Source organism: Palaemon carinicauda, chromosome 38 (assembly GCF_036898095.1).
Source record: "Palaemon carinicauda isolate YSFRI2023 chromosome 38, ASM3689809v2, whole genome shotgun sequence".
Taxonomy (NCBI): domain Eukaryota; kingdom Metazoa; phylum Arthropoda; class Malacostraca; order Decapoda; family Palaemonidae; genus Palaemon; species Palaemon carinicauda.
Window position 1 is genome coordinate 52,590,917 of NC_090762.1, and position 7,557 is coordinate 52,598,473.

A 7,557-nucleotide genomic window follows, 5' to 3' on the forward strand; every position below is an offset into this window, starting at 1 on the left:
TCTGCTTGCACCCCTGGACGAGCCTCTACCTCTGGCATGAAAGGTAGTGGATGGCTGCTCAAAGGCAGGGGTGAAGACCGGTGACTGTGACAACACCGGTTGGGGGACCAATTGAAAGGTCTGTTGTGGTTGGGCAACCACTTGGGAGGTAGCGGGTCCCGGAAACTGACGTCGTTGTTGACGTTGCTGGGGTTTCGGCTTCTGAGGTTTCCTCTTAGGCTGAGGTCCATCGTCCTGAGAGGTTTTCCTTTTTCTGGACATGCCCCACTTGTGGAGAAGGTTCCTATTCTCCGTGGCGGCTCTGTCAGTTATTTCCTTGACAAGGTCGGAAGGAAACAGGTGCTTTCCCCAGATGTTGGAGGAAATCAGCCTCCGGGGTTCGTGTTTCACGGTGGCACCGACAAACACGAATTCACGACAGGCTCTACGAGCCTTTATGAAATGGTACAAGTCCTTCATTACCGTGAGTAAGTGGGATTTGGCCAGTACCATGTAGTGATCGGGTACTGCTGTGTCACAGGCCATTACTTCAAGTTGGACTTGATGAGAAAGCGAAGCTGCAAGCCTCTCCTTCGTGTCTTGTTCCCGGCGAAGGAGGTGGTCGTTGAGCTTAGGGAGGTCTTCATTAAACTGACGTCCGGCGACGTCAGGATCGAGCCTACCCACGACGAAAGTATGTTGGACATCTTTCCATTGCCTAGTGTCAGGGGGTGTCACGATGGAGAAGGGTCTGCACTCCTCCAGTGCAGGGCAGGGTTTCCCTTCTTCCGCCGCTTTAAGGCATGCAGCTAAGGCCTTTTCCAAAAATGGAAGAATCGCAGTGTCAGGTGCGACATAGGTAGGATGCTTCTTGCTCAAGGCAGGAAGCTTAGAGCAGGTAAAGCCCCTGCTCTTAAATGCGGAGGCTAGCATAGCCTGGGCCTTTGCGAGATCGAACACTATCTCTTCTTTAGGTTCGGTCTCCTCCTTCGAGGCAGGTTCGGAACGAAGTCGGACGTAACAGTCCGGGTAGGCCTCGAAGCTTGGGAAGAACTCCACATCTTCCAACGGGACCGTGCCGATCTTGTCACTAACAAAGATCCTGCCGGTCGCAATAACCATATGCTCTGCATACCTCCACGGGTTGGCATGAGAGCAAGCTGGGAGATCCTTGACCGAGATCTTCTTCGTGTCTCTGGATCCAATCATAGACCTGATGGACTCCTGGTTCTCCTTCAGTCTGTCGTCCATGACAGCTCTAATCAGTCGGATCAGTTCTTGGGTGGAAGAGGAAGGATCCGGGGTCGAGGAGGTAGACGGAAGGGACAATTCCGTCGGTGTAGGAGTAGGCGGAGGGATGGACGAGGGAGTAGCTCCAATCTCCGACTCGGTGTATTCCACCTTGTCTTCGTCCTCTTCGGCTCCTTGAGCCATAAGCGTCTTCTCCGTGTCTTCCGAGACGTCGGAGATCCGTTCATCATCCTCGGAATCCAAACGACACTCGTGCATGGACTGAGCCATGACCACATCAGGTTCCACTGAAATTTGGACAGTGGGGATTGCTTCCTTTGGAACCACTGAGTCAGGGGAGGCCTTAGGGAACAGCAGGGACCTCAGTTCTTCGGTGGCCAGGTACGGTCCAGTAGCATTTCTCTGAAAACCACGCACCCACTTGCGCAGTTTCTCACGAGCAATGTCTCTAACCTCCGCTGAGGGAGGGTTATGGAAGGCCTCAACTAGGTAGGCCTGGCAGACCGTACATTCCAGTGGATTCCAGAACTTCCAATCCCCTTTCTTGTCTGAGCAAGGGGCGTGAGTCCTGCACGCCGTATGTCCGTAAAACTGCGAGCGTTTCACAGCACAGTAGGCGAAATCGCACTTCATCTGCTCCTCCTGTGGAAGAAAGAGAAAATGAGTATGGGGGAGCCATAGGAATGGCTCTTAAATTAAGTTAATATTAATCATTAATTTTAACTTAAGGAAGGTGTGATGCATAGAGAATGAAACAGTAAAGGAGACACGCTCCATGCATCTCGCCCGGCTGGTTACCATAGGCTTGGTCCTGGGATAATCCAAATGACCGAGATCATTGGATATAGTTTCCTAGGATTCCCATTATATTGGGACTCCATGGAAAGCCAAGGACAAGGTTGGGATCGAATTCATTCGGTTCCCAGATAAGAGCCAGAAGGCCTCATTAAGGGTAACTGCTTCTGGCAACCAGCCGCGCTAAGATGCACATAGCATGCTGGAAATAGAAGAATGCAAAGAGACAGCATGATCACTAATAGAGCAGTACTAGGTACTGATCTTAGAAGCAAAGCAGCTTATCTATTTGCAAGGTAGGGCTATCTAGTCTTATGATAGCTACAGAGAGGGGGTGCAAGTATTCTTGACGCCTCCGGGGCATCCGGCAAGCCGCCGGCACGCCGGAGCTCGCTCCAGCATAGATTCTGGCATTAGAACAGACAATTTTCAAAGTCAGTTAGATACCAGGATGGCGGCCGCCGGCACAACGGCGGCACGCCGGCAGGGAGCGGCGGCTCCGGCAGCCGGAGGATGCCGGATTGGTGACTGGGGTAAGGATGGTACAGGTAGTATCGGGTTGCCGGCAGTATATGCCGGCACTCCGGAGATCGACCGGCAAGCGGACGAATAGATAGGAGTAGGAGAGCCGCCAGTAGTAGCCGGCGGCAGCCGGCAGTCCCTCGGTACACGGGGGGCTGGGGGCAAGGGTAGGGAAGTCACCAAGAGGGAGGCAGGTATTGCCGGCAGTAGAGGCGGCAAGAGACCGGCACCCGGATAGATAGAGAGACAGGGGGAGGGAGGAAGGGATGTAGGAAGTACCGTCAGGGTTCCAGACATCCCTCCCCCTCCCTGAGGGGGTGTACCCATGATAGAGACAGGCTCTAGCATCCATAAGCAGGGGTCACTAGGGACCGGGAGCAGGTAGCCCAAGGGAGGACTAGGGAACACCCGAGAGGGGGGGGGGAGACTCCCCTATGCAGAGCTACACTAGTAACTAACCTTATAGGACACTATGAAGGTATATGTACCAGAGCGGACAGCACAGGGAAGCTCGGGTAGCCCTACTCTTCCACCCTAAGGAGGAATTGTAGGACAGGGGACAGATGAGTATAAACTAACCTAAGCATAGGCTAGGCTATACAAGAGATAGGTGGGGAGGGAGAAGAGAGGGGTCTTCCCAGGAAGGGTTTCTGTACCAGAGCGGCCACAAAGGGAAGGGAGGACACTCCCTAACCTAAGATTAGGCTGATCGGCTAAAAACGGTGCAAGAGTACAGTTTCAGCATGGAACAGAGAAACCTTCCTAACCCGGCCTAGATCAGGGCTAAAAGTCCTGAACTAGGCAAGGAAGAAGACGTATCGCTATCGCAGGAAAGTCGTAGACTATCCTAGCCATAGAGGTAGGCTAGCCTAACCTCACTCTCAGACGCAATCCTAAAGGGGGTTCATTCCTTTAGGGAGGACTGAGAGGCGATATAATACTCTATTAGACAATAAATCCCTTTACTCAGAAAAGGGATCAAGGCTAAATAGAGGGAGTGCCAAGGCAGGGGATGAAGGAAGCATATAGGGGTCCTAAGGTTAGGTTAGGCTAGAAAGAATCACTGACTAGCCTATCCCCTATATGGTCCCTGAAGGCGAAAACATTTGCATCACTAGTCAAAAGTATTGTAAAATAATAATGCCACTATCTTCATAACTTAGTCTAGGATCACTGATAAATCATGCATGAACACTTGTATATAGGCTCCTGGCCTGGGGGCTATAGTAGCCGACTGGTATGAGGTCAATCGATGACCGATAAAAAGCGTCTAAACACGATATAAAAGTTCCTAGCTATGAAGACTAAATAAACTAATGTATTCGATTAGTATATAATGCCGGAAGCGTTGTTGTGGCTAACTAAATAAGACATGCAAAACAACAACGACGCCATAAAATGGCGGGTCCGGTAGAGGCACAGCTCTGCCACAAAACATCAATTATTTCGCGAAATAATATTTACTTTACGGCCAGAGCTTAATTAAACAATACTGGAACCTTGTACTCAACTTTCCAGAAGAAGGCGAGGCTGAAGGTAACGACATAGCGAAGATGCAAAACGATAAAGTTCACACAAGGGAAAATCCGTCTCAGTAGGGCAGCTACTAAACAAAGGATAAAGACGCTCGTGACGTCATTAGAGCAATGGCGTCCGTTTGTTTACGTCTCGAGTATCAGTAGTAGCCACGAGTGAGATTAGCTGTGGAACGGCTCCCAGCTATTCTCAGCCCTTACACACCGAAGCGTTAACTCTGTTCGGGGTGGAGATAGCTATGTGGCACGACCAGACATGCGTGTCCCCTGTTGTATTACGATGTCTTAAAGGGAAACCTTTGAGATACTCGCTCCAGAAGTTAGAATTCTGTGATAACCTGTGGTTAAATTCTCTGGGAATATCTTAGTAGTCTTATACCCAAGGAAGCTACCAAACAGGAACCTTCCATCAGGACGCCATGGCTTGAGCCCAAAAAGACCTTTATCTATAGATAACAAGTAGTTTTTTTTTCCTAGGTTACATTACCCTGTAATAAACTACAATAATACCCCGTCGTCTACAACATCAAGCCTTCAAAATCCAGACATATCTCTGCTAAGTGAAGTCCTCATTATATCCATGACTGTCCAAACCAAAATCGCGCGCTCTCTCTCTCTCTCTCTTTACCTCTACCTACATAACGTAAACTGTGACCAGCCTCAAGCCTAGAAAAAGATAACCATATATCTGTAATGAATGTACCTGGTAAATCAGCCTAAATTTCCTTAGGCAACTGGGTTCTTGTTACAAGTTGGCGGTGAAAACAAATTTCAAATCACAAGATACTTTTAAATCTACCAGTAAAAATGACGTTGACAATGATAAACTGGACTTATTTATTACTATAATTCAACGCAATATTATCAGCTTACCTATGTTACGTGATTGTCTAACAAATACCCATTAATTTGTCAGGTACCAGAAACAGCAGCAGACGACCCGACACACTGAAAATGGATGTAAACAAAATAGTGAATAACCAAAGCAGTGTCTAACATGTCCGTAAAATAATGTCTTAAACATAATTTTCAAAAGTGCTTGTGCGTTTCTGAAATATCTAAAAGATATTATCCATACTTGAGCAAAACATATCTTCTCTTTTTTTAATTTTACAGTTCGTTTTTCGACAGACCACCAGGTACTCAGATGACCATTGTAAAAGTTGTCAGCTGTTCGTATAACTATAGTACATCTGGCACCTTTATGATTTGCATGTTTTCAAATAAATTAACAAAGAATTGTGAGTTTTAATAAAGACTTTGTCGGCAACGCATGGGTTTTTTAATGGTCCCTTAAAGTAACGAACAGGATACAAGGAGGACTTTCAGCTAAACAGAAAAGAAAAGTCTCTTGAATTATTCACAACGAACAGTTGCCAGATGCATGTGACTTTCGATCAATATAATGAAGGCGCACACTTTGAAAGTGACAGCCGAAGATGATTTTGAGCTTTGCACTCGGCTAACATAAAAAAGAAATACACCGGACTTCGTAAAAGCACGGCATGTTTGTTAATGACTTCTATAGTTCAGGAATAAATGGAATATACATTTGTAAACTTGAAAGCTTACTCAGCGAGACGGCCGGGTCACAGATTATACGACTTGTTTCAGCCCTCCTTAGTAAATAGGTATGCAAACCATATGTCAAACATCCATTTGATTTCATGATGACAATGTTGGCGTCTGAAATAGATGCAAAGATTCCCGGTTAGATTTGAATCATAATACAACTACAATGCGAACAGAAAATATCCTTAAATGTGTCTACCTCTGTTCTCGGTGATTGGGGTGGTAGTTATAATCATCATCATCAATCGAAATACATAGGCCTAGGTTATCAACAGTTGTGCAGTCCAAACAAAATCAATTACAGGCCAGGTCATCAACAATAAATCCACTTTCAAAAAATTTAGTCTCTCCAAAGGAGGAATTACGGCCTGCAATGAAAAAAAAAGAAAAACACTTACGAACCCTCCTAACTAACTAAACTATCGCACTATAATCAAAGATAAATAAACTGTTCCTATCATTCACAATCACGACAAGCAAATATAACCAAAACTGTACTTACTCAGAAAATAAATAATCACTTCCACACTGGTAAAAGAATAAGAAATATAATCCAGCATTCAAATCACACAACTGCTTCAAGTCACAGTCAATCAAAAAAAGCATTCACTCAAAAACATTTACTACTCTCCTAACCTAGCTAAAAGTAAACAAACAACCCCATTTATACCAACAGTCTTTCTCACAACAAACAATCGATACACTCACTAACCCTCTCTCTCTCTCTCTCTCTCTCTCTCTCTCTCTCTCTCTCTCTCTCTCTCTCTCTCTCTCTCTCTCTCTCTCTCTCTCTCTCTCTCTCTCTCTCTATTTGGCAAAAAACAAAAATAAAAAATAAATTAAGACAAAAATTAATCCTCCACAACCACACATGTCAAGCAATTCTCAGGCTGGAAAAAAGAAATATTCTCTATGATTTCAGACTACATGAGTGGATCATCTGTGCACTTAAGTGTACAGCATGTAGCATATAATAATGTAGAGTTCATGATTAACTGGTTGTAGCATCGAGTGTGGCCATCACTAGATGCAATGCAGCCTTGCATTGCGATGCAGTATTGGTACTGCCCCCAAGGCATGATAAATATTGTGTATTTCTGGTCAATGATGTGCAAATGGACACTGCAGTATTCATTCTATATGTTAATGATTCATTTCTCGATGGACAACTCCCTGGAATTGGCTTTGGGTGTGACGGATCTTCCTATCTGCGAGGATGTTTAGGGCTAAAAGGTTCACTAATGGAGACAGGTCCAATGACAGTAAACTTTACATCTAGGTTGAGGGCAACTGGATCAACCATCAGTCTCACTAGTTGACCCTTGATAAACTTGAGTGGTTGGTGTTCAAATGTGTTGAGTATTCTGCTACTGTAATAGTCGATCAACCATTGTCATAGTTCAGCCACCTTATTGTCCGTGGCAAGGAAGGGCATCGTGTCTGGCACATTTGGTGTTGAGTGACAACTTAAGCATAGCAGAAAGAAGCTTGCAGACAAGTCTGCGAATGGGGATGAAGTTGATGACATGACTTCCCTAATTATTATTATTATTATTATTATTATTGTTATTATCATTATTATTATTATTATTATTATTATTATTATTATTATTATTATTATTATTATTATTATTATTACTTGCTAAGCTACAACCCTAGTTGAAAAAGCAGGATGCTGTAAGCCCAGGGGCACCAACGAGGAAAATAGCCCAGTGAGGAAAGGAAACAAGGAAAAATGAATTATTTTAAGAGTAAAAAAGAATATTTTAAGAGTAACATTATAAACTATAAAAAAGTAACATTATAAACAATAAAAAAAAACTTTGACAAAACAAGAGGAAGAGAATTAAGATAGAATAGTGTGCCCGAGTGTACCCTCAAGCAGGAGAACTCTAACTCAAGA

The 7,557-nt window shown here is 44.8% G+C and overlaps 1 protein-coding gene across 2 annotated transcripts in view; it reads right to left on the reverse strand.

Moving 5' to 3' along the window:
- LOC137630627 (zinc finger protein ZFP2-like) overlaps positions 1 to 6,321 on the reverse strand; it is a 63,497-nt gene extending 57,176 nt beyond the window's left edge. The window contains exons 1-3 of one of the 2 annotated variants that reach the window (XM_068362233.1): positions 6,157 to 6,321; positions 5,655 to 5,768; positions 4,956 to 5,030 (exon numbers count right to left, since the gene is read on the reverse strand). The gene's annotated coding sequence lies outside the window, so the exon portion shown is untranslated. Of the gene's footprint in view, positions 1 to 4,955; positions 5,031 to 5,160; positions 5,769 to 6,156 lie in introns of both variants that reach the window. The other variant, XM_068362234.1, reaches the window with a different exon arrangement.
- Positions 6,322 to 7,557: the final 1,236 nt, after the last annotated feature.